This window comes from Rhinolophus sinicus, chromosome 5 (genome assembly GCF_057876585.1).
Source record: "Rhinolophus sinicus isolate RSI-liver-muscle chromosome 5, RSI-T2T, whole genome shotgun sequence".
Taxonomy (NCBI): domain Eukaryota; kingdom Metazoa; phylum Chordata; class Mammalia; order Chiroptera; family Rhinolophidae; genus Rhinolophus; species Rhinolophus sinicus.
In genome coordinates, this window is record NC_142505.1 from 66,976,735 (window position 1) to 67,004,088 (window position 27,354).

Below are 27,354 nucleotides of genomic sequence, written 5' to 3' on the forward strand. Positions count from 1 at the left end.
GAAAGGTGGGGCTGGTGGGGAGCGTGTGTGACCTATGGAGTGAGCATACGGTCAGAGTGGGTGGAAAGAGTGTGGGGCCCTGGACGTCAAAGCCACCTGGGCGGGTATCAGGTGGCTGTAGCGGGGCTGAGTGGGAGAGACCATTGCAAAGTGGGAGGTCATAAAGTGAGAGTCTGGGCTTGGGGCCGACAGTCCACATGGAGGCAAAGTCCTCCACTTCCCCAGGTATGAATCCCGGAGAGGTTCTGCCCAGGGAAGATTAGGAGGTATAGGAGTGACAGGGTGAGGGAGGGGCAGTAATCTAGTTCCAGGTCCCCAGGGGCTTGGAATCTCCCAGGGGACAGGCAGGAATAAACAGCGCTGTTGGAAACAGCGGGAGTGGGGAGGGGCTCCTGGGGAGTCTCATTCAAGGTGCAGAGAAACTGCGAAGTCCTGGGCAAAGGGCATGGGTTCAGGAAAAGGTGACAGGCCCAGGTCCCTGAAAGCCGTCTGCTCCAGCTCTCAGTCTTGGCCACCATAGTTCATGTCCCTTGTGTGTGTCAGGTGTCTTCACCCCATCTTGCATCTCAGGTCCCCCAGGTCCCATCTCATCAGGGTATCACACTTGAATCCAGGATCTCATGGTATCCCTCCCAGAGGGCCCTGTAAGTCATACACCTTGGAACTAAATGAGAAGTTACTAAGCTCCCACGGGCTCAGCACCTGCGTGGGGACAGAGAGCATGTGACTGCAGTCCTGTGAGAAAGAAGACTGGGAACACAGGGCAGTCACAGTCCTGGGAAGTTCAGTCCCTTGGACAATGTTAGGACTTGTTAACCAGGGGAGAGGGTATTCCCTGATGTTTGTGACTTGGAGTGGTTCCCTGTCCATTTTTCCCTTCACTCTGTCCCCTAAGACCGCCTTCTTTTCCCACGTGTTCATTACTCCCTTTGGCCACTTCTGAAGGAGACATTGGGACACGGCCATGTGCTCAGCGGGTTTCCTGCCTGCAGAAAGTCGGTGGACCTACAGGCCTTTCTTCGCTTTGCACCATCTCAGTCAGTGCTTTTGCCAATACAGCTCTTTGAACCACTCTGTGGGTTTTCTGTGTAGTGGATTCTAACTTAATCCAGGTACCAAAAACCACACCCACAGTTCCTTAAGAAACGGGCGTCTTTCTCTATATTTGGTCATTAGAATTTTGAGGGTTTCAATCTACTGATGGACAGTGCCCTGAGCAGCTCGAGAATCTACTTGGCACCCCTTAATACTAACAGAGGTCCTCTCACAGTCTGCACTTTTTTTGTACCCCGAGGCTGACTGACTGCGGCACCTGCTACGTCCCCAGTCTGTACTACAACGGCCATGACCTACATCTCACCCTGGGCCCTGGCTTAACCCTACCACAGGGTTTGCTTTGGAAATGAGAGGCCCTGAGATCCTGGTGTCCCCTTCCCATGTGGGGCCCTTTCCTCTGGGCATCTCCACACAGACACAGGTACACACACGCACACACACACACACACACACACATGCACACTGGGGGTAAGAAGAGGTGTACACACTTGGGAGATGACAAGGGGACAAGAAGTAAGAGGTTGGAGGTAGCTCTGCTATGGGGGAGGGGCATCCAGTCTCTGGACACCATGTCCGGTTCCCACAGATAGGGAGGGCAGAGACACCAGGCTGATGGGCAGGACAACCTCGAAGTGCCCAGGGGTCTGTCTGAGACAGGGTCATTCCTGGGCACCTGAAGAGAACAAGGTCTGGGTCCTGTGTCTTCCACTCTGGGACCCTGTAACCAGGAGGAGATGACCCCAGTATGGAGAGGCTGCAGGAGAGAAGGCCTCAGCTTATTCTCCTGTAATGTGTGGTGCATATGTGGGGTGACACCAAAAGTCTCATGATCTGCAGAAGAGTCTGTCTCCCCTGGTTTGCTGGTATGACCCAGCATGCTCCCATTCCCTGGAAAATGCTTTCTGCTCCCTCGAGGTCCTTCTGAGAAGAGGGCAGCCTTCTGAGAATGGACCTGGACCTGTCACTGTGCCCAGCAACCATGGGGGAAGGGGAAGAGCCATCACCTGCACCAGCTCCAGCTCTGGTGCCTTCAGGGGACATGGAGCTGTCACTGCGCCCCGCACCCCTGCAGGGGTGGCAGGCTCTGGAACGCCCTTCAGAACTATTTCCTGTTCCACAGCTTTAACCCTGTCCTCCACCAGAACATTCTTTCCCTTCCCTCTTATTGTTTACATTTGTTGTTTGGCTTAATTTTAATTTTTTGTCATATTTATGTGATGACTTACATTTGGGGTTTAAATTTATTGTAATTAAATGCAACAGACATTGTTATACATTGCACATTCCTGAGCAGTTAGTACATTCGCAGACCAGGCATCCATTGTCACCCTCTAGCTATGAAATATTTCATCTCCCGAACCGAAATCCATCACCCACATGCTTCACTCCCCATTCCTTCTTCCCCAACCCCTGGCAACCCCAATCTCTTTTCTGTCTCTGTTACTGTAATTATTCCTCTAAATGGAAGCATAGAATAGGTTCCCTTTTGTGTCTGCCCATGAATCTTTTGATGGAACTCATTCATTTTAATTGGAACTCGTTTCTGTTTTAATTGGAACTCATTTTTTTTAAAAGTGAAACCTCAGGTAGATGAACTATTAGATGTATAAATAAAGCCTTTTAGTAAATACTGTATGTACTTAATCTCGGGGTAGACACCACTGTTCACATGTGACATCAGCCTTAGAAGACAGACAGGAAGCAGCTGGCTCTTCCTGTGGCCAAAACAGAATCACAAAAAATGTAAGAAGCTGGAAAACAAACCAGAAACCCCAAAGCATTTTTCACAACCCCGAATCAAAGAAAGATTTAACATCCCTTTGGTGCAAAAACTTCTCAAAAATCAATGTTTCAAAAATGACAAAGAGCAATCACATGCAATTCCAACAAGAGGCAACACCTACCACCAATACATGTCAGAAATGCCAGTCCTCCCGATGGGGACACACAGATGTAAACAGTGCAGAGAGAGCATTGTCACCATCAGACTGGCAGGGTCCTGGTCTGGTGGTGACCAGCCCTAGGGACACGGTGAGCAAGCAGAGGTCCCAGCAGACCCCTGAACAGAAGTGGGAAATGCCCCTCCTCTGGAAGGACAGGACACAGGACCCATCCCAGGTCCGCAGGGGCTCCCCTCCCCCAGCAGTGCTCACCCTAGGATGTGACCCACAGACAGGCTTGCGCAATGTTTCAAAGACGTTTTACAAGATGTATTTACAAGGCATTCCTCACAGCACTGGTTCAAACAGCAGGAAACTGGAACGAACACTAATATCCACGGAGAGGGGATGGGATCTACTCATCCTGGTCCATATGGACAAATAACACTCAGCAGCCGCTAACGTCAGTGCCTGGTGTCCAGGTGCAGGCAGGGTCTTTGGGGTTCTCTGACGTGAGACACGCATGGACCCACCATGTGCATCTGGGATCTAGTGTCTGAGACCACATAGGCCATTTCTGATTTCCATCACCGAGCTGAAGGGGACATCTGCATCCACGAATCTGACTTTAGAACAGATCCCTGGAAGTACAGATTCTTGGTCATGATGTAAACACAATGCTAAGGTGTAGGACACAGTTTCCTACATCCCAGATCTCCTTGCCCATTTTGAGCTTTTTTGGGGAAACAGGGTGCTGAGACCCTGGGGCTGAGACCTTAGGGGCAGAGGGAAGACGTGCTGGGAGTGGGGTTAATGAAGGTACCTGGAAGTGACCACCTAGCTGGAAGTCTGCACCCCCACCTGCCCTGCCCCTGCCGCACCCCATCATAACTCACCTGATCAGCCTGACCCTGCCATCCAGCACAGGAGAAGGGCGGCCTGGACACCCGCACCTGCTCCCTCTCCCTCCGAGCACAGGACCCTTCTCCTAAGTCAGGAAAGCACATCTAGGGCTGCTCAGTGTGTCATGGGGACCACCCTGAACTGGCTGCATCCAGGTGAAGTTCTCAGTTTCAAGGGCAGGATGCACTTGAGCTTGTGTGAGCAGAAGCCTTTGTGAAACACAGAGGGGCTCAGAGAAGCTGCTGGGAGGTCAGAGCACGAGACTGGCGGCTTTGGAGATGAGACAAAGTGCCAACCACATCTAAGGATCCAGCGGGAGTAACCCCACCCCCATGCCAGAGGCCAGCCCACACAGCTGGCACATGCAGCTGCGGTGAGGGGCTCTGTCTGTGGGCTCCATGGAGACGGACCTCATCTCCCTCCAAGTCAGGCCAGAACTTCACTTGGTCTGAGGCGTCAGGTGAGGCCATGGTCAGCGACAACATGTCACTTGTCTACACAGATCTGTAAACCCTCACCACACACACACACTCCCACCAAGCAGAGAACATGGTTCCTCCGTGGGGAAACTTGCCAGGCTCTCTCCCTGGAGGAGGAAGAGAACAGCCTCTGATTGTAGGGGAAGCAGGAGATGGAGAGAAGGAAGGAATTTGGGAATGGTTGCCTTGGGCTGAGGGTGGTGACTTTTTTTCAGTGACAGTACGCATGTAATATTATATCAATTTCAGGTGTACCGTGTGGTGGTTAGACATTTATATAACTTATGAGGTAATCCCTCAATACATCTAGAACCCACCTGACACCATATATAGTTTTTACAATATTATTGACTATATTCCCTGTGCTGTACTTTATATCCCCATGACTATTTTGTAACTACAATTTGAACTTCTTAGTCCCTTTACCTTTTTCCCCAGACCTCCAACCTTGCTCCCATCTGACAACCATCAGTTTGGTCCCTGTATCTATGAACCTGTTCCTGTTTTGTTTCTTCATGTTTTTGTTTTTTGGATTCCACATACAAGTGAGATCATATGGTATTTGTCTTTCTCAGCCTGACTTATTTCACTTAGCATAATATACTCTAGGTCCATCCATGTTGTTACAAATGGTAAGATTTCATTCTTTTTCATGTGTTTGTAATACTCCATTGTATATATGTACCACATCTTTATCCAATCATCTATCAATGGACCCTTAGGTTGCCTTGATATCTTGGCTATTGCAAGCAGTGTTGCAATGAACATAAGGGTGCATATATTTTTTCAAATTTTTGTTTTGGATTTCTTCAAATAAATACCCGGAAGTGGAATTGCTGGGTCATATGATAGTTCTATTTTTTAATTTTTGAGGAACCTCCATACTATTTTCCATGGTGGCTGCACAAATTTGCAACCCCAACAACAGTGCAACAGTACACGAGTGTTCCCTTTTATCTCCACATCCTCACCAACACCTATCGTTTGTTGATTTATTTGATGATGGTCATCCTAACAGGTGTGAAGTGATATCTCATTGTGGATTTTATTTGTATTTCCCTGATGATTAGTGACGTTGAGCCTCTTTTCATATGTCCATTGGCTATCTGTATGTACTCTTTGGACAAAAGTCTATTTAGGTTCTCTGCCCATTTTTAACCAGATTGTTTGTGTTTGGCTTTTTTGGCATTAAATTGTATGTGTTCCTTATATATTTTGGATGTTAACCTGTTATCGGATATGTCACTTGAGAATACCTTCTCCCATTCTATTTTGTTGAATATTTTCTCCCATTTTATTTTGTTGATGGTTTCCTTTGCTGTGCAAAAACTTTTGAGTTAAACATAGTCCCATTTGTTTATTTTTCTTTTGCTTCCCTTGCCTGAGGAGACTAATCCAAAAAAAAGATTGCTAAGATCAATGTCAGGCAGTGTATTACTTATGTATTTTTCTAGGAATTTTATGGTTTTAGGTCTTACATTTAAGTCTTTAATCCATTTTTAGTTTATTCCCGCATGTGGTGTAAGAAAGTGGTCTAGTGTCATTGCTTTGCACATATCTGTCCAGTGTTCCCAAAACCACTTAGTGAAGAGTCTGTCTTTACCCCATTGCATATTCTTGCCTCCTTTGTCATAGGTTAATTGACTGGATAGGCATGGGTTTATTTCTGGGCTCTCCATTCTGTTCCATTGATCTATGCATCTGTTTTTATGCCAGTACCGTGCTGTTTTGATGACTACAGGTAGTGTGATACCTCGATGTTGCCTTACAGTTGCCAAACCGTTTGTTCTCCCCGCGCTTTTCCCAGGATTTCACAAGGGAGTGCCTCAGCAAACTGAGGCCCGTAGGAGATATATTGGGAAAGCTCCTTTGAGGGGACGTCTCAGCAAACTGAGACCCGATGGAATTATATCGCTCCCTCCCCTTCAATGGATTCCTTGGAGATGTGTGTGTGTGAAGGCAAAGTACAAGCTGGAACACAATGGGAACGTTCAGAAAGACAGCCAGCAGGCTACTAACACACAGATATTGAGATTAACCATCTTTTACCTCTTTAGAAGTTTACCAATAAAAACTACGTGTTGGCCTGATTAGGCGGTCAGTGCCTGAGGCTGATTCCCTTGGCACCGCAGTTTGCATTGTATTCGTGGCTACTGTCTTTTCTTAACTCTGCGCTGCCCTTCTCTCTCCCCACAGCCCTCTCCTGCTTCCGACACCTCCACCTTTGTTCTTCTTTCTCAAGATTGCTTTGACTATTCATGGTCTTTTGTCATGCCATATAAATTTTAGGGTTAGTAGTTCTAGTTCTGTGAGAAATGTCATTGGTATTTGGTAGAGATTGCATTGAATCTGTAGACTGCTTTGGATAGTGTGGACATTTTAATAATGTTAAATTTTATTCAGGAGCACGGTCTATGCTTTCATTTGTATCTTCTTAAGTTTCTTAGTCAATGTCTTATAATTTTCTGAGTACAGGTCTTTCACCTCTTTGGTTAAACTTCTTCCTAGGTGTTTTTAAATGGAATTGTAAATGAGACTGTTTTCTTAATTTCTCTTTCAGATAATTTATTATTTGTGTATAAAAATGCAACTGATTTCTGACTATTAATTTTGTATCCTGCCACATTACTGAATTCATTTATTAGTTATAACAGGTTTTTTTGTCAGATCAAATACTTCATGTTTCACTTTAATGATTCTGTTCCTACCACTTGTCTCTAAGACAAATACAATAATAGTCAATTGTACAGAAGGTCAGCTTCTAAAGCTATTGACTTTTCTAATAGGGATCGATTAACTAACAGTGTATAGTATTTCAATTTAAATCTTTCAAGTATTCAAATCGTTGCTTTATATATGTGTGGTATTTTTTAAATGGCTAAATTTGAAATGTATTATTTTTCTTCATAAATAGCAATGTTAAAATTAAAAATAATTGGCGACTTGGCATAGCGATATTTACAATAGCCTATAAGCATTATGACAAGACATTCCATTAACAATTCTACCAATGAGGAATTTAAGGTTACCCAGGTACCCTAACTAGTCAGTGGTGGAAATGAATTGGATGTTTCCTTTCCAGAGGTCATATTTTTAACATTAACCAACCACCCTCAAAATCAAAAGAAAGTACATTTAAGGAACTTAATGTAGCAGTTAAATAGTGCTTGATTTCTATTTGTCATACTTTGTGATTCTTTTTTTTTTTCAATTAAAGTTTATTGGGGTGACAATTGTTAGTAAAGTTACATAGATTTCAGGTGAACAATTCTGTATTACATCATCTATAAATCACACTGTGTGTTCATCACCCAGAGTCACTTCTCCTTCCCACCATATATTTGATCCCCTTTACCCTCACCTACCACCCCCTCTCCCCTTACCCTCTGGGTACCACTAAACTAATGTCTGTGTCTATGAGTTTTTGTTTCTCATTTGTTTCTCTTGTTCTTTCATTGATTTTGGTTTATATACTGCACATCAGTGAAACCATATGGTTCTCTGCTTTTCTGTCTGACTTATTTTGCTTAGCATTATACTCTCAACATCCATCCATGTTGTCACAAATGTTCCTATTTCATCTTTTCTTACCGCTCAATAGTATTCCATTGTGTATATATACCACAACTTCTTTATCCATTCATCTATCAAAGGACATTTTGGTTGTTTCCATGTCTTGGCCACCATAAACAAAGCTGCAATGAACAGTGCAGCACACGTGTCTTTATGGATAAATGTTTTCAGATTTTTTGGGTAGGGGAAGGATAGTTGGGTCATATGGCAATTTTATTCGTAGTTTTTTGAGGAACCTCCACACTGCCTTCCATAGCGGCTGCACCAATCTGCATTCCCACCAACAGTGTATGAGGGTTCCTTTTTCTCCACAGCCTCTCCAACCCTTGTTATTATTTGTCTTGTTGACGATAGCCATTCTAACTGGGGTGAGGTGACATCTCATTGTGGTTTTAATTTGTATTTCTCTGATGATTAGTGATGTTGAGCATTTTTTCATATGTCTATTTGCCATTTGTATGTCCTCTTTGAAGAAATGTTTCTTCAGGTCCTCTGCCCATTTTTCAGTTGGGTTGTTCATTTTTTTGTTGTTGAGTTGCATGAGTTCATTGTATATTTTGGATATTAGCCCCTTATTGGAGACACTGTTTGCAAAAATCTTCTCCCATTCTGTTGGTTGCCTCTTTATTTTGTCAATGGTTTCTTTTGCTGTGCAGATGCTTCTAAGTTTGATACAGTCCCATTCATTTATTTTAGCTTTTACTTCCCTTGCCTTTGGAGTCAAATTCATGAAATGCTCTTTGAAAGCACGGTCCATAAGTTTAGTACCTATGTTTTCTTCTATAGTTTATTGTTTCAGGTCGTATGCTTAAGTCTTTGATCCATTTTGGATTAATTTTGGTACATGGTGACAGATAGCAGTCCAGTTTCATTCTTTTGCATGTGGCTTTCCAATACTCCCAGCACTATTTATTGGAGAGGCTGTTTTTTCTCCATTGTATGTTTTTTGCTTCTTTGTCAAAAATTGTCTGTCCATATTTTTGTGGTTTTATTTCTGGGTTCTCAGTTCTATTCCATTGGTCTATGTGTCTGTTGTTTTCTGCCAATACCATGCTGTTTTGATTATTTTTGCCCTGTAGTACAAGTTAAAGGCAGGGAGTGTGATACCTCCAGCACTGTTGTTTTTCTTAAGATTGCTTTGGCTGTTAGGGATCTTTTGTGGTTCCAAAAAAATCTGATGATTTCTTGTTCTATTTTTTTTTAAAATGCCACTGGGATTTTGATGGGGATTGCATAAAATCTGTATATTGCTTTGGGTAATATGGCCATTTTAACTATGTTGATTCTTCCAATCCATGAGCATGAAATGTCTTTCCATTTCTTTGTGTCTTCTTCAATTTTTTTTAAATGTCCTATTGTTTTCAGCATATAGGTCTTTCACATCCTTGCTTAAGTTTATTCCTAGGTATTTTATTCTTTTTGCTACAATTGCAAAAGGATTCTTTTTTATTTCATTTTCTGAGAATTCATTGTTAGTATATAGGAATGCGATGACTTTGGTACATTGATTTTGTAGCCAGCAACCTTACTGTATTCGTTGAATTTTTCTAATAGCTTTTTGGTGGAGTCTTTAGGGTTTTCTATATATAGTATTATGTCATCTGCAAAGAGTGACAATTTAACTTCTTCATTCCCAATTTGGATGCCTTTTATTTCTTTCTCTTGCCTTATTGCTGTGGCGAGGACTTCCAAAACTATGTTGAAAAGCAGAGGTGATAGGGAACAGCCCTGTCGTGTTCCTGAACGTAGAGCAAAAGTCTTCAGTTTTTCACCTTAATTATGAGATTAGCTGAGGGTTTGTCATATATGGCCTTTATTATGTTAAGGTAGTTTCCTTCTATACCTATTTTATGAAGTGTTTTAATCATAAATGGATGTTGTATCTTGTCAAATGCTTTTTCTGCGTCAATTGATATAATGGTATGATTTTTGTCCTTTATTTTGTTTAGGTGAGGTATCACATTGATGGATTTGCGTATGTTGAACCATCCTTGTGCCCCTAGGATAAACCCAGGGTTTCGAGTTGGGCACTTGAAGGTCATTGGTAGGGAATATTCTCCCGGTAACCCTCCCCTGCATCCCTGGCCCAGGGACAGTGCAGGAGGCCCATCTTCTCCAGGGGAGGTTGTGGGACTCCCTAGGGAGCTGCTCCTGCAGCTTGGACCCCACAGGCAGTATTAGCTCCAGGAGCCTCATGGGAGGCTGCCACCCCAGCCCCGTCCTAGCCCTCCTTCCTCAGGTGCCCTGACACAGCCTTTCAATCTCCCTGCACCCCTGTCCCTGCCATGGGCATCTAGCCAACCTGAGCTTCCAGCCAGCCTGGATGGGCCCGGGGAGGAAGGGGTGCTTTGGGCCCTTCCCTCCCCAGGGCACAGAGGGCCAGTCCTGGCACTGAGCCCTCAGGGTGGCACAGCCACCTGGTGGGCACTGCCAGCCTGGGAGGCCCCTGAAGAAGGAGATTTCTCTCTCTGAGGTTCTGATTTCATTCTCTGTGGCTCTATACACAGAAAAGAGACTGCTGGTGCATATGGATTTTCTATTTGTAGTTTGTTGAGGAACCTTCATACTGTTTCCCAGAATGGCTGTACCAATTTCCTCCGTTTCATACAGCCGTTGGCCATTTTTACGTCTTATTCAGAAAAATGTCTATTCAGATCCTTTGTCAATGTTTTAATCAGGTTGTTTGTTTCTTTGTTATTGAGCTGTTTTATTGGATATCTACCCTTTACCAGACATGTAGTTGGCATGTATCTGCTCCCAATCCACAGGCTAATGTTCTATTTGGTTGTTTCCTTTGCTGCACTGAAGCTTTTTAGTTGGTGGAATCCCACTTGTTTACTCTTGATTTTATCGTCTGAGCTTCCAGACACTGAAAGAAAAAAATCCCTTCATGATCTCCTTCATATGTGGAATCTAAAAGGACAAACACAGGAGCAGAGAGCAGAATGGTGGTTAACAGGGAATTTGCGGAGGTGGGGGAGGGGGAGATGTCGGTCAGAAGGGACAAAGTTGCAGTTTGCGGGATAAATAAGTCTAGAGAGCAAACATATAGCATTATGACTCTAGTTAATAATACTGCATTGAATACGAGAAATTTGTTCAGAGAGTAGATGTCAGATGCTCGCATCACAAAAAAACTGGGAACTATGAGGAGATATGTTAACTAGCTCGACTGTACTCATCATTTCATCATGTATATGTATATCAACACATTATGCTGTACACCTTAGATATTTAAATTTTTATTTAAAAATAAAATGAAATTTGTTGCAGTTCTATATATTAACAATGAACCGTGCAAAAAGGAAATTAAGAAAACAACCTCATTTACAATATCATCAAAACCAGTAAGACATGGCTTCTGCAGAGGACAAGGATCGCTCTCTCATTCTGCGGGTCTGACTTCTACCAAAACGAGTGGCCTGGATGAGGGCAACAACCTTCCTGTCTCTAAAACCTGTGGCCTTGTTACTCCTGACCGTGCTCCAGGACATCAGGACCTGAACCAGGGCCAGAGCAAGAAAACCGAGGAGACACATGTGATGGCAGTTTGGAAACTGCCTTGGAGGGAGGCCCATCTCAGGCCCACTGGGGCTGTGGCCCTGTGCTCTGCATTCAAGTTGCTGGGAGTTGCAGCTGTGCAATGACTAAAATGGGCCAGAAAGAGGCTACGGAGGGCCTGGAAGCAGCCTCTGCCTCTGCCTCAGTGGCAGCAGACAATAGACAGGAAATGGCTGTCAGCATAGAGAACTGAGCGGTCCTGCTGGGGAGAAATTTCTAGAAGCCTGTGGCGCAGGGGAGTTGGGGTCTCAAATGATGTCTGGGGCAAAGGCCAAGGAAGTGATGACAAAAAAGTGTGCCATCTCAGCGACACCAGAAAGGGAGGGAGTAGCAGAGGAGGTGGTGGAGGAAAAGAAGGCAACACAGAAGGAGAAAAAGGTGGTAGGAGTGAAACAGGAGACAGGTGCCAGGGGTCCGAAGATCAATAACTGCATGGACTCACTAGAGGCCATTGATCAGGAGCTGTCAAACATAAGTGCCCAGGTAGACAGGGCCTTCCTTCAGCTGGAGGGCAATTTGGCTGGATGCAAAGGCTCCATATGCAGTGTGGAAGTATCCAGAATATCCCAGGTTTTTGGGTCACTGCTTTTCGGAACCATCCCTAGCTGTCACCTATGACCAGTGGCCAAGATGAGGACATGATGAGGTACATCATCAATTTGGAAGTTGAGGAGCTTAAACACCCTAAAATAGGCTGCAAATTCAGGCTCATCTTTCAAAGCAACCTCTACTTCTGAAAAGAGGGGCTCATCAAGGAATATGTGCACAGATCCTCTGGCTGGATGGTGTCCCTTTCCATTCCAATCTGCTGGCACCAGGGCCAACACCCCCAGTCCCATAGCCACAGGAAACAGGAGGGGAACACCATCCTCAGTTTCTTCAACTGGTTCTTAGACCATAGTCTCCTAGAATTCAACAGGATTGCTGAGATTATGAAAGCAGAACTGTGGCTCAATCCCCTACAATATTACCTGATGGATGAAGGACCCCACAGAGGAATTTGAGATCCAGCAAGGCAACCAGTGGAGAGCCCCAGGTCCTTCAGGCTGCAGTCTGGCTAATTCCTGACCTGTGAGAAGCTCCTGCACAAGTTTCCTTACCACCTCCTCTTGGATTCTACGCTTAGACAACAGCATGCAATCTTCCATCTGCTTTCTCTTCGCACGGGATTATTTTTTTCTTTGGTTCTTCTAGGTCTTCAACCAGTTGCAAGATTGTTGCTTACATGCCTATGCTCTTCTTCCTCTGGGCCTTGGTACCGTTCTGCAAAGTGTTACATGTTCCAAGTGCATGGCTGTCCACTGCTTCAATGCCAAGCACATGATGCCATAGATATGCACTGACCCCTGTACGCTATGGTGAGCTGTCTGAGTGTCACTGCTGTAAGATGAAGCTGAAATAGATGATACCAGCCATGATCCCAAACTGGACATTCCAGGCTACCACTAACTGGTTCCCAGCTGCTTTCCTGGGCCTGTACCATCCAGCCTGCTGGTTACTTGGCAGAATAATCAGGTGGCTGATGGGTGGCTACTAGGCATGAATGAGGTAACAGATGACATGTGTTCTGTGTTATCATGTTGATCTCCTTAATGCCCTTGGTCACTCTGCATTGTGACCAGTTACTGGTGAGTATGAAAGCCTGTGCTGTGGCCCACCCAAACCTATTCTCAGTCTTTTGGATGAGCTTTGCACAGTCACCATGGCCTGGCTCCTCAGGAGCTATCCGTGGACTTAAGACCCCAGGCAGCATGCAGGAACCACTCCCTTCCCAAATGGTTACCCATAAACCCAATAGGTTTTTGGGAAGATTGGGCAGTCATATGTGACAGTGTCCAAAGCAAGGTTGGAATGGGGTCCTTTCCAACAGTTAGCCTTTCTGAGTCCTAGACAATAAACCATCCGGGGGCACCGAGGAAGATGTATTTCTGGTCTGTCTCTCTCCCTCCTCCTCCTTCCTTTGTCTCCTTGCCCCCCTTTCCCTTTCCCTCCTCCCCCCTCTGCTCCTTTCCTCTCTCAAGCAGTTATTGCTCAGAAACAAACAAAAGGTGAGACAGCAGTGCTGTCGGGGCTGTCTTACTTACGGAGGGGTATAGTGGTGGTGATGACATCCGCACTCCTCTTTTCTCCTCTCTTTTTGAAGGCACTGCCATAAGCTCCCTGAGGGCTTAGTAGATCTAGATACAAAGCAGTGGGGAGGGTGCTCTAGGCTGGAGAAACTGAAAGCCCAGACACAGAAATGAGCCTGCTGTGGAGCGGGTTTGGAAAGGCAGTCAGAGAAAACGATCCTTGCAGGGTCTGAGGTTGGAGAAGAGGCCTTGATGCTCTTGCCAGGAGAGGTGGGTGGGAGAATCGAAGTGGTTAATGTTTAAAGAGGATGCTTGGAAGAGAGTTTTCCTCCAATTTTTCCTAGATCCTTGAATTCACCAGTAGATTTTTATACACAAAAATACAAGTCTAGATGTTTTCTCTCTAGTATTCTAGGAATGACCTTATATGTGGAATATAAATGGTATATACTTCTTATTTCACTGTGAGTAAAATCAAATTCCTTCATTTTTGCTTGCTGGCAAAATTGACACTTACAGGCCTGCTTTTTGCTTGTAATTGAGAATGTGTACAAAAATATCAAACTTGTTTCCTGTGCAGTGTGAAGACTTTGATAATATATCAGCTTGTTCTAATCTCTTCATATATAGCTCTATTTTTAGAAATATAATTTGAATAACGTGATCTTTGAAGAGTCTGAAATTTTGCAAATTGTCGCTGTCTTATGAAAGTAATCTCAAGAAGAAAAACATAACTCTGTCTTACTTGATATTTCTTGCCCTAATAGTAATGTGGTACTTGATATTTTATGTTCCTAACCCGTGTAAGTACTTGTAGAATTGCTCTGTCAAACTAAACAAGGATTGTTAGTACTTTTGTCTTCTATGTGCTAGAAGAAAAAATAAAATCTGTCCCTCTTCTGTATTTCTTGTTTTCACTAAAAAAGAAAAATCAATAAAGTTAAAAAAAACACCAGTAAAATACCTGGGAATAAATTTAACCAAGGAGGTGAAAGACTTGTACACTGAAAACTATGAAACATTATGAATAAAATTAAAGGAGACAAACAGAAAATCATCTCATGCTGGAAAACTTAATGTTGTTAAAATGTCCATACTATCCACAGAGATCTAGACACTCATGCTACTCCCATCAAAATCACATTTGTTTTTACAAAAATAGGAAAAGAAATAACATTCATATGGAACCACAAGCTAGAGGGGGTCACATCGCCTGATTTCAAAATATATTAGAGACAGAGTCATTAAAATGGTATTGCTACTGGAATAAAGACAGACATATAAGAGAGCACACAGAAGAGAGAGCACAGAAATAGACCCCCCAAACATACGGTCAGTTGATCTTTGACAAGGGTATCCACAGCACACACTGGGTCTATTAGCACACACAGAGACAGTTCTTCAACAAATGGTGTTGGGAAAACTGAAGATCCCCAGGCAAAAAAAATGTAAAATGTAACACTGGACCTCTACCTTACTCCGACCCCCCAAAATCAACTCAAAATAGATTAGAGACATCAATGGAAGACCTGAAACTGTAAGACTCCTACAATAAACAAAGGGAAAACCTTCATAACTTTGGTCTTGGCAATGATTTCTTGGTTATGATACTAAAAGCACAGGTAACAAAACCAACAATCAAATAGTAGCACTATCAAACTAAAAAACTTCTGCACAGTAACGAAAACAACAGAATGAAAAATCAACCGTTGGATTGGGAGAAAGTACTTGCAAACCATATACCTGATAAATAAAATTAATTTCCAATATATACAAGGAACTCCTACAACTCAATAGCAAAAAAAAAAAAAAAAAATCCAGATTTTAAAATGGACAAAGGACTTGAACATTTCTCCAAAGAAGACATACAAATGGACAACAGGTACATGAAAAGATACCCCCACATCATGAATCATTAGGGAAATGCAAATCAAAACTGCAATGAGATAATACCTCAGTCCCACTGGCAATGACTATTACAAAATAAAAATGATAAGAGCTGGCAAAGTTGTAGAGAAATTGGTAGGAGTGTAGCGTTGGCACCACAGCTGTGAAAAACAGTACGGAGATTCCTCAGATGGAACTGCCATGTGATCCAGTCATCCCACTTCTGGGCAGATCCAGAAGGACTGAAGTTAAGACCTTAAGAGATGTCTGCACCGCTATGTGGCAGCTCTGTTCCCAACAGCCAGGGATGGAAACACCCAAGTGTCGGTGACACCGATGGGAAGAGACGAAGGAGCCATGACGACTGAATGGTATATGGTATTCAGGGACAGACGAATAGATGAAGAAAATATGGGGTATATATACAGTACACACATACAAAACATACATTATGCGTGTATGTGTGTATATATATATATACACACACACACACACACACACACACACACACACACACACACACACATATATATATTACACAATAGACCACTTGGGAATTTATGTGCCTACATTTCACCTGGAGGAGGAGGAGGTCCAGAGGGAAAGGCAGGCAGCAGTGTGGGGGAGGCAGCATTTTTCAAGAAGAAGGGGAAAGATCTGAGCCATGGAGTTTTGAAAAAATAGGAAGTGTCCCTTTCTTTCTTGAGCTGAAGACAGGGGATCGGGAAGATGGGACAAGCCCACAAAGCCCCTATGGGGAGGATTCGACCATCAGTTTCTATGCAGGTGTGCCTAATTCAATCACTTGGCCTTGTTGGGTGTCTTTGTGGGGACTACAGGGTGGGCTGGTCAAGGGCGGTGGTATGCCGCCCATTCATGTTGGGGGAGGGGTCTCTACCTGGGTAGAGCCCCAGGTGTCTGGGAGTAGTGTAGGCAGAAACAGCTGCCAGGGGTAACTTAGGAGTGTCAGGGAGACTAACCCACCTGACAAAAAATATCCCAGAGCTGGTATTCCAAAGTGTGCAAGACAATTTTCTTAGGTGGACTCCTCAGAAAATGTCATGACTCGCAGAGCAAGAGTCATTCCTTCTCAGTTCTCCTTTCATCCTTCTTGTTGCCTGGAAGGGAAGGACCCTGCTTCTGTGAGGCGTCTCACCACTGTTCCAACACTTGCTAATCAGCGTCAGTCTCAGTCCCTTTTGCAGGCAGTAGTATGTAGAATTTGATAAAAACTTTTATTTTCATTTTATTGATTTTTGGCAGTTATCTGATTTATGGAGAGATGTTGGCTTCTCGTTTATGGTAGTAATTTAAAATATCCTTTAAAAATTTAAGTACAGGATGAAGTAGTGCATAAAGAAATAATGATGGTGGTGGGAGGAGGACTGAGGTAATAACCATAAGCCTGGTAGGGAAGTGAGTGAGGTAGTGGAACGTGACACTCCATGTCATATAGGCTGCTAGTTGGGTGTCAATCATCTTTTCAGGAGGATGAAAGCACAGCAACCACAAGAGGAATGAGTGGAAACATGTCATGATTCCAAGATAGCACCTTGCTGGACCCCACTCTGGGCTGCCTGACTATCTCAGACTTCAGGAGTCAACCCTGGTCATTTCTTAGGGGAAGTCCTCCAGGGTGTTCTGGAGTCATCTGTCTTCCCATACGCTGATCACCATCTACCTTTCTCTGGAACTAGCTGTGTCATCAAAGGTTACAGAATAGATGCCTGCCAGGGCTGGGAGAAGGGGACCTACAGCAAGCTACAGTGCCCACAGCAGAAACGTAGGCCCAACGTGGCCACACATTCCAATTTCTCAAGAAAAGTCAGAAATCTAAATTCTTACATGAAATTTCACCATCTTTAGTGTTCCCCTTACCTGGTGCAGGATCCTGTCTCTGCAGCATCAGGTGACATGGAGGGAAGCTTCTAGGTGGAGATAGCCATCAAGCTGCCGTGCCCTCACACTCTGGCCCCAAAAATGAGGGGACCCAGGAGAGGAAATCACCTGCTACAGTGGGTTGTGCTAGTCATGTGTTTCCCCATAAGACCAGGCCCTCCTGGTGGGCAGGGAGGGGCCTGAGTCATCTGGCCCCTCCCTGCCCACCAGGGCTCACAGGTCTGGAGCAGAGTGAATGACAAGATCCAAAGAGACAGGTGTCCATCCTCTAGGGAAGTAGGGCAGAATCTGGGACACAAAGCAGAGATATTCCAACAGACACACCCATGGGGAGGAGGGTCACTGTGTTGAGGGCAGCAGGCCTGGCTGGGCAGTGACTCCAGGCTCAGGACCTTGCTAGAGAAGAGAGATCCCAGCTGGGGCTCCCACTGCACACCTGCTCCAGGATGGAGAAGTATGCCTGGAATGCTGAGTTGGAAAAGCTGGGGAGAGTGTAGAAAGGCTATTTCAGGCATGGCCTGGGGAGAGCGAAGTCCAGGAGGTTAGATGCCCACGTGGGATCCAGGCCAGGTGAGGGCTGCAACCATCCTGTGCTCCAGGAGGGATGGCCAGGTCTGGATAGAAGAGGCCGTGCTCCCAAGCTGCAATAGAGGGGGATAGGGACTTCAGGCAGAGAGAAGGACTGAGAAAACGTTGTCTCTCTCTGATCTTTGGCGTAGCCCCTGCAGTGCGTGCACCTGCCTATAAAGACGGTTCTGGCCTCCCTCTCAGCCCTGTGCCCCTTCCTGCCCCAGGGCGCAGAGAGAGGGCAAGGCGGCCCCCTTGCAATGCCGGGCTGACTGGTGGAACTCGGGCGCCCCAGGCGGAGTCTCTCGGTGGGGATGCACTGGCTATCCCCCTGCAGGCCGCGGCGCTTCTGCCACCGCTTCCTGCTTTCCCTGCTCCTCTGCGAGCCTGGAACATCGGCGGCGGCTGCGCGGAGAAGCACCGGGTCACTGCAGGCTGAGGCGCCCCTGTTCCTGTCCTCCCCGCGCTCGCTCGTTTCCTCTCCCGCTTCCCTTCCACGCTCCCTGCCTCCCCTCTGCACCTTGCCTCCTCCTCCCCACACCCTGCTGTCCTGCGGCTGCGGGCGGCTCCTGCTGCCCCCAGTAGTGGGTCGGGCGGCGCGCGGGGAACTTTCGTGCCGGCTGCGAGTGCGGGACCCCGGCTGCAATCGGACCGCAAGGGATCCGCTGGCTGAAGCCGATTGCCGCCTGCTCTGCGCTGTGATGCTGCCGCTGCTGCTGACCCCGCGGCACAGGTAGGTGAGGAGGGACACCCCCAACTCCCACGCCCCCGTCAGCCGGGCACCGCCCCACGCGCCCCGCCGCCCCACCCCAGGCAGCTTCCAGCCCGACTTGACAAACTTCGTGCGCACTGGCCTGGGCCGCGTTGGCCAAGTTTGGGGTCCGGGCGGTCGCGGGACCGGGGAAGTCTCGGGGCCCCCGCGGCTCCCGGGACGCGGAGCATTAAGGCGAAGGGCTGGGAGGGCCCCGCGGCGGACGTCCCAGCGCCAGCTCCAATGGGTCCGGGAGAGCCAGGGTGAAGCGGGGCCCGCGGTGGCGTCCGGAGACGCTGAGACGGTGCCCAGCGCACAGCCTGGGGCCCTGGGGATTGGTTAGGGTGCGCAGAAAGGGATCCCCAAAGTTCCTAGGGGCCCTACTCCACCCCTTCAGGGACCGAGAACCGACAGTGGCCTCACCGGAGCTGGAAACGGAGGAGAGTTCCTCCCGTGCCAGGGGCTACGGAGTCTTCACTGCCCCAGGGCCACTGAAGGGTAGAAGCGCAGGTGTAAGGGGCTGTATAAAGCAGGTAGAATATATAATATATGTGGATTGAGGTTGGCAAAACAAGTTGGTTACCACTAGGGACGGGACTATGGCCGCAAGTGTGAGACTGATAAAAGTGAAAGTAAACATGTGTATGTTTTTGTGTGAAACTGAGCATAGCAAAATTGAGTGATAAACACGTTCACCAAAACAACTTCTGGTTTTCACCTCAGAGGCAAACAAGTCCAAGGAAGAGAGGATAAAAGCAGAACTCCAGAGCAAGGCCATGAGTAGTCTGACAGGGCGCTATGGCTAAGACCCTCTGGGAGGTGCAAGCCACCTACTCCCAGACTCTCCGAAGTTCTTCCTTGCAAGACCAGCTCGCCTCAGACCCCACGTCGCCCAGTCGCCTCTCTCAGACCGGGGCCTTCACCACCTCCAGTGACTCTGGGACTTGGTTCATTATTAAATTGTATTCTAGTCTGTATAACCTTCCCTGTACCAGAGCATTGGCTTCTGGAAGGACTTTAACTCCCAAATAAAGCTGTGTTACTCAATCTGTCTGAACCTGTGTGCCCAGACTTTGTTCCCCACTCGCTCATGAATACCACGCAGGTATATAGGGCCCTGCCCTGGGATAAATGTCCTCTTGACTTTCAGAAAGAGACTGAAATGTAGCGACTACTCTTGCAGTCGCTCGCAACAGGGGCCAAACAGGAAAGGCTTCAGAGCAGCCCCACCTCCTGCCCAGGAAGGTAAGTTGGGGGGGGAGGGTACGCTCTGATGCGGCTGTCCCCTGGGGAACTGTGAAGAGCCCGCTGAGCCCCATCCCTAAATCGGGCAAGGGGCAGAGCACTTTGCTTGCGTCCCAGAGCCGGATGCCCAGAGCGGCGGGGCTCCGTAGTGGTGGCTGTGTTAACGCATCTTCCCGGTTATGGAGATGGCGGGGGAGGTACTGCCTAGTTGTTGGCGGTTGCCTGGCGGAATGCCCTTCATTTTGCAGTGAGGGCAAGGCTGGGGGATGCGGGACTCAGCAGGGTGGAGACCCTAGGGGCTGGGGGCGGGGCTGGGAGTTGCCGGACTCAGTGGGGTGGGGCCTCTAGGAGTTGGGGGCTCCTAGGTTTCTGTGGCTCTAATATCCCTTCTCCTTGCAGGCGAGCCCCTGGCGCGCAGAGCAGAGCTCACCTTAGCGGTGCCAGTGAGCACTGACGCCCAGGGCCTCTTGGTGTCCCACGTCGTGTTGGCGGCGACAGCCAAAGAGAGTTTGGGCCCTCAGAGTCGCCCTGGTCCAGACCTCAGGTTTCCTGGGAGGCAGCGAGGAGGACCCTGGCGGCAGCTTCTTCCACAATGGCACGGTCTTCGGCGGAGACCTGCACCTGCGGCTGCACCCAATGCCCGCCTAGTGACGCCAGGGGCCATGGTGCAGTGGCAGAGAGATTCCTTTGTGGAGCCCTGCTTGGGATCTGCCTCTGATTCCGAGACTTGGCCGTCCTGACCCAAAACTCCTCCGTGGCGTTCAGCAACTGCAGAGGCTGGTGAGTAACCACTTCTCCTGCTCTTTTCTGTCCCTGTCTGATGCCTGGGCCTCAGCCTGGTGTCCCCTTTTAACTGGAGGGCAAGAGCCTGCCTGCACTAAGATATTCTCTACTTAGGGAAGACTGGACATCTATTCAAGGGGCTGGCTGGAAGGCAAGTTATTCTGACTGGTGGGAGAAGGGTGATTTACGGAGTGGGAGAGCCAGGGGCTCCCAAGTGCTGATCAAGCAGCCAGCCCATGTGTGTCTCCTTTAGGCCTGTAGGCACAGGTCTTGTCTTGCATCCAGATGTGTGTGTATACCTCTGGGAATGTGTGCACATGTGTTTTGGAATGTCGCTGTGTACTGGTGTCTGGATACCTGTGCACCTGTGAACACGTGAATGTGCTATTGTGAGTCTTGTGCACGTGTGTATCTATAAGTTCCTGCTAATTCGACCCTGTGCATTTTAGTACGTGTATGGGGGGCACATGTGCTGGCAGTCAGTCTTCTTGTTTCTGTGTGTGCGGGTGGTATCAGACCAGGGGACAGGCTGTGATGCTGAAATACCCAGTTATTTTTCTGCCACCTAATTGAGCGGGAGCCATGGTTTTTATGCTGTGACTTTTAATGCAAGTGTTACCGGGTTGTGATGATTTCCTTGGCTCGTCTCTTCACAAGGGAAAGAGTTCAGTCAAGAGACAGTGTTTTGTGCATGCATAGTGTAGTAAAGAGTTTATTCACAAAGGCAGATACACTCTCAGATGTGGAGGGGACCAATCCCAAGAGGGGGAAAAGCCTCTCCTTACATTGTATGAAGGCTTTTATTTGTTTGGGTAGAATTGCCTGCCCCTCTCCCTTCTCTTTATCTCTTTCTCTCCTGCTGTGGTGCCCAGCCCTCCCTTTTGCTTCTCAAGGTAGTTTCTGTCAATTTTCTTTTTATGATTTGTTTGAGAAGGTCACTAAAATGGTCCTTAAAAACCGGATGTATTCTCTGATAAGTGGGATGTCTTCCTTCCTTCTTCGGCTTCTAACAACACATCCCTTTGACTCAGGGGCATGTGTGAGCCTGGAATCCTGGCGGGCCAATGAGGCATTGGTGTCCTAAGTGAGGGCAGCTGCAAGGGGTCTTGACCCAAGTAGGAGCTGCAGCAAGGGGCTTTCTATCCAGGGCTAGGTCTCTCCTTCTGCTCACTTCTATCTACCCATCCTATCATTCCCCTCTCAAGAGTTTGAGACCCTGAACTCTTAGGAAAGTGGACAATGTGTCTCTTCTGTATCTACTGCCTGCTGAAAGGAAGTGATGTCATAGTCAGGGTCCAATCCTCTTGCTCTCTGTCAGGAGGAAAGAGGTGTTGTCCCTGTACTTTCAGCAGGTAGGAGGCAAACGCGGTGCGACATTGTTGAGAGGAGACTGGTTAAATCTGAGTCTTCTGGAGGGACAGGTTGGAATTTCTGGAGGGACATCATTTTTAAGTGGAACTGTTGTAATCTGGAGGAGATAAATTTGACAGGTAGATTAAAAAGACATGGGCCGAATAGCAGTAGAAGCAATATACAAACTAAAGGCCATAGTAAGGGTAGAAACCAAGTTATGGCAGGTAGAATGTCTTTTACCGCCTGCCCGATAGAGTCAGTCATTGTACATTCCTTTGCAAAATTATGAAGCTATTCAGCCTGATTATATATATCTTTTAAATATCTTCTTCTACTTGACTGGTGGCATTTATATAAGTGCAGGAAGTCTTACTAATTACTGCACATACTCCCCCTTGTTCAACTAATAAGTAATCAAGGGCTAGTCAGTAGTCAAAGACAACATTTGCAAACGAACCGAGGCACCCCCGGAGATTCTGGAGGCAGCTCTGATGCCTTGAGCTAGGGCAGCTATGACTTTGTTAGGGTGGTTAAAGTAGCCTCACGATAGGCAGATCCTCCCCCAAGAGGCTGCTAGAACAACGGCAGCCCCAGTACCAACTAAATGAGTCCTACGGCCTGTTTGGCTTGGGGATGAGTGATGTTATGAACCGTGATTGATATGCCCCAAAGGCCTAAAAACCCTAAGGCACGTCCTTCAAACTGAGACTTGTCAATACATGTGTAGCCAGGGTGATAGGAGAGTGGTGGTAGACCCACCTGGCAACTTTTCGTTGGGTAGTTCATTTTGAGGAGGACCACAGAGAAATAAATACCCTGGAGGGGAGTACAAGCTCGATGTGGGAGGAGGACTTAAACCATGTGGTCAGACCTGAGCCCCAAGGAGGAGCTCTGTTGTATTGGGGAGAGGAAAGGTCTCCCCTTAGCCCAGCATCCCTGGGCCTTGTTGGTACCCATCCTGCTCTTGGAGGTAGGTGGCGAAGTTTCCGAGATGTTGTTGCCTGTCCTGTTGTGAGCTCTGTGACTAGCTGGACACCAGAAGGTAGTATTCGGAGTGCCCCTTTTAGAAATGTCAAAGGTAATGGGCTAATAGGGGAACTGGACAGACAAGAGGTAGCCTCCCTCTCGATATGTACAGAAGTGACAAGGGCTAGATGTGGATGTACAGTTGAGGGTTCTGACCCTAGTTGTATCAGACCGATTAACTAGTGGGGTGAGGTGAGTGCAGCCCAGACGTGTAGCTGAGGAGTCTAACCTGACAACAAAGGGAGTACTGTGGAAGAACCCTTTAGGGACCCCAGACAGAAAGGTAAGGCTGAGATTAAAAAGGGCAGGCTGAAACTGGGGAGAGGAGGGAGGTTTCCAGGCTGCGTGTGGCATGTCCAACAGTCAGAGAGTCCATTTCCCTTTGCAATTATGTTGGGAAAGTTTGCAAGGGTGTTAGTCTTGTCGACTGGACAAAATAATTTGCCAGGCAGTCAGCCAAAAGGAGGGTTTATTTGGGAAAAGGTAAAAGCAAAACCACCGCAGCAATGTGAGAACACACACCTCCGGCCGGCGCCCACTTGCAGTGTTCTACCACTCTCCCAAGATGGTCCCTATATATGAGTATATTCCCCCTGAAGGAAGTTAGAACCATAAAGTTTAACAGGAAGTCAGGACTAGAGAGTAACAGGAAGCCCAGCTCCATCCATAGACCTCCCAGCTCCCGGGTCACTTTACTTAAAGTGCCAGTTCACTTTTATCATTCCCTCCTTTTGATCAAGATCTTTTCTCTAAAAGCATCATTGATCAACAGTCAGGTCTTCAGGTCTCAGGTTTTACAGTCTTCAGCCTTTTGTCCTTCAGTGTCAGGAAGGACCTTCTCTGGGTGTCATTGCTTACATCAAGGGGAGAGTGCATGGACTGGGAACAGCTAGTGTCCAGGGTTGATGGGCATCAGGAGCAGAGCTTAAAAACAATAAGATTTAAAGGTAGAATTAGAACATAACAACCTAGTTTATATGGTAGGTGTAAACCAGAAGTTTAAGCTCATAGCTAATGAGACAAAGATTATTATTATCTTAAATAGATCAAAGTTCTTGATGATAGATTCAACAACCAGAAAGATTTGGTAACCCATTTCCTTAGAGGTCACCTGCTTTAAATTTTGACAGCTTTAGGTTCAGGTCACCAGACTGTGTGCAGTTCCAGTCAGGGTTTGGTGCCTTCTTTAGGTGTGACACGTGTATCCAAGAGTCTACTTCCTGCAGTTTAGCAGCACAGAGGTTAGTCAACAGTACCTGGTAAGGGCCCTTCCAGTGTGACTGGAGGGAATCCTTTTTGAGGTGTCTTTTCCAGTAAAAAAAAACTCCAGGTTGTAGAGTATGAATTTGCAGTTTTTCATTTCCCTGGAGTGCACTGTGAAACGATTCTTCTACTAAAGCTTGATTATTGTTGATAAAAGCAACTAAGCCTTTACAATATTGAAGTATGTCTCCTTTTACCAACTGTGGATCAAGAGAGGCAGGGGCCAAATGCATAGGGCATCCTGTAATTATCTCAAAAGGTGAAAGCTTATGAGTCACAAAAGGTGTAGATCTGAGATTTAAAAGGACTAATGGCAATGCTTTTGGCCATGGTATTTGAAGAGTTTCTACTAAAATTTTGCCAATTGAGTGTTAATAATGCCATTAGTGCATTGAACCAATCCTGAAGATTGAGGATGGTGAGCACAGTGAAAATGTTACAGAGCTGACCAAACAGCACAGACTTGTTTTAGCACCTGCCCAGTGAAATGGGTTTCTCGATCACTATGGAATTCAACAGGAGTTCCCCAAGTAGGAATAATCTTTTCTAACAGTACTTTAACTACTGCAGACACATTAGCTTGTCTGCAAGGGAAAGCTTCAGCCCACTGAGAAAATATACGTATCATGACTAAAACACACTTGTGTCCATGAGATGGGGGAAGCTGTATGAAGTCCATTTGCCAGACAGCAAATTGTCCGTTTGGCAATTTAAAATGTCCAGGGGCAGTGCGAACAGGCTTCCCTGAGTTGTACTTTGGACAGGTGGGACACCTGAGGTAGGAACTTTTTTCAGCCTTATTAATATCTGTCCACCAATATTGGTGCATGAATGCTACCATTTTGTCAGTAGACCAATGATTCAACACATGTAAAGTGGTTAGGACTGGGAATTTTAGCATTTCTCGTAGAACTGGGTTGTTATTTGGTCCAAACCAGAGTTTATTTCCTTATTAAACCAGCAATTGTTGGATTTCCAGTCATGTTTTTCTTCTTCAGAAGCTGATTGTTGGGCTTCTCTAGCCAGTAACACAAGAAGCTTCTCTTTGGACCATGACAGAAGTCTGACTGCTGCTGATGCCTTTAAGGGCAGCATTCTTAGCAGAAATCTCGGCAATGTGATTTCCCTTAGTTTTCAGGGAATCTAGTTTAGAATGTCCTGGAATCTTAATAATGGCTAAGGCAGAACTATAGCATCTAATCATTCCCATAAATATGAACCATTCTTAATTTTATCTCCATTGGAGGTAAGGAAACCATGTTTCCATTGCATCCCAAAGTTGTGAGCCACTCCAAAAACATACCTACTGTCAGTATAAATGTTCACAGTTTTGCCCTTTGCTAAAATGCAAGCTCGAGTGAGGGCATATAATTCAGCCTGCTGTGCTGAAGTGGCCAGAGGCAAAGGTGCTGCCTCAATGACTTCAGAAGGGGCTGCAACAGCATAATAAGCACAGTACTTATCATTGTTGTTTTTTAAGTAAATTGACCATCTGTAAACCATGAAAGATCAGCTTTATCTAGAGGAGTTTTCTGCAAATCGTCACGAGAAGTCAGAAGGTGATCTGTTAATGGCAGGCAGTCATGAGGGGCTTCCTCAGTCTCAGAAGAAAGAAAAGTAGCTGAAAGGGTTATATGGGAAGCGGTTAACAAAAGGATTTCATAGGAAGTAAGACGACTGACTGAAAGATGCTAGGTGTGATGAGAATTTAGGAGAGCTTCTACTGCATGAGACACAAAGATAGTTAGAGGGGATCCCACAATAATCTTCTCTGTGGCCTTAACCAGGAGGCCAGTGGCAGCAACACCTCTGAGGCAAGAAGGGTATCCCCAAACCACAGGGTCCAGTTGCTGACTATAGTTTCCTAAGGGTTTATGTTGATCCCCATGTTTCTAAGTGAGCATGCCAAGGGCATTTCCTTGCTTTTCATGCACAGAAATGAAAAATGGAATCTGATAGTTAGGATGCCCAAGAGAAGGTGGGTTTATTAAACTCTCCTTCAAGGCCTTGAAGGCCACGTCATCCTGTTCTTCCCACGAAATTGGGTCAGGACTGTCATTCTTTAATAGAACATATAGAGGTTTTGTCATAGGAGAGAGATTTGGGATCCAATTCTGGTAATTGCTGATTAGCCCAAGAAAACCTCGCAATTGGTGCTTAGTCTTGGGCCTTGGGAAATTTAGGATGCAATGGAGCCTGTCTGGTTCCAGGTGTAGACCCTGTTCTGATATCAGATGTCTGAAATATCGAACCTGAGTTTGAGCAAATTGTAATTTTTCTTTAGCGACCTTATGTCCCTTTAAGGCCAAAAGTGTCAACAGATAGATGCTATCATCCTGTGAAGAAACCTGAGGAGAGCAAAGAAGTAAATCATCCACATACGTATTGTAACAAGATGGAACCTTTAGGGAAAACACATCATCCAAATCAGTCTTCAGAATCTGTGTGAAGTAAGAAGGGCTGTAAGTAAAACCCTGAGGCATTACCGTCCAGATAAATTGTTTTCCTTCCCAAGTGAAAGCAAAAAGGTATTGGCTAGCTTCCTCAACTGGGATGCCAAAGAATGCACTGCATAAATCAATTACTGTAAAGAATTTACTTGCAGTTGGGATGGATGCTGGGCAACGTATGAGGGTCAGGAACAACAGAGTGTCAAGGGATGACAATATGGTTTATTGCTCAGAGGTCCTGGACATACCTCCACCCTCGTCCCTTTGGCTTTCTCACAGGTAGAATAGGGGTGTTACAAGGACTAGTGCAAGGAATAATAAGACCCTGAGTTATGTCATCTTCTATTATGGGCTTTATACCTTGGAAGGCCTCCTTACTTATAGGATATTGATTAATTCTGGGCAGAGGCTTTGAAGGATCAATTTGAACCTTGATAGGAGGTACACTGTGAATTCTGCCAATATCAGTTGAAGATTTTGCCCATACGGAAGATGGCAGTTGGTTGAATAGGGACCGTTGATCAGTGCTCTCAGATTCAGTTACTGTACCATCAGAGACAGCACAAATGGAAAATGCTGAAACGTCAGGGCCGGCCCGGTGGCTCAGGT

The 27,354-nt window shown here is 46.2% G+C and overlaps 1 protein-coding gene, 1 long non-coding RNA gene and 1 pseudogene across 2 annotated transcripts in view; all 3 read left to right on the forward strand.

Moving 5' to 3' along the window:
• Positions 1-27,354, forward strand: part of LOC148758258 (endogenous retrovirus group K member 8 Gag polyprotein-like) — a 108,906-nt gene that overhangs the window by 48,468 nt on the left and 33,084 nt on the right. The window lies entirely within an intron of this gene.
• Positions 10,672-12,625, forward strand: LOC148758259 (testis-specific Y-encoded-like protein 4; annotated as a pseudogene).
• Positions 17,708-20,892, forward strand: LOC148758260 (uncharacterized). Its single transcript, XR_016021440.1, has 3 exons — positions 17,708-18,607; positions 19,349-19,870; positions 20,270-20,892. It is a non-coding gene; the product is annotated as an uncharacterized LOC148758260 (long non-coding RNA).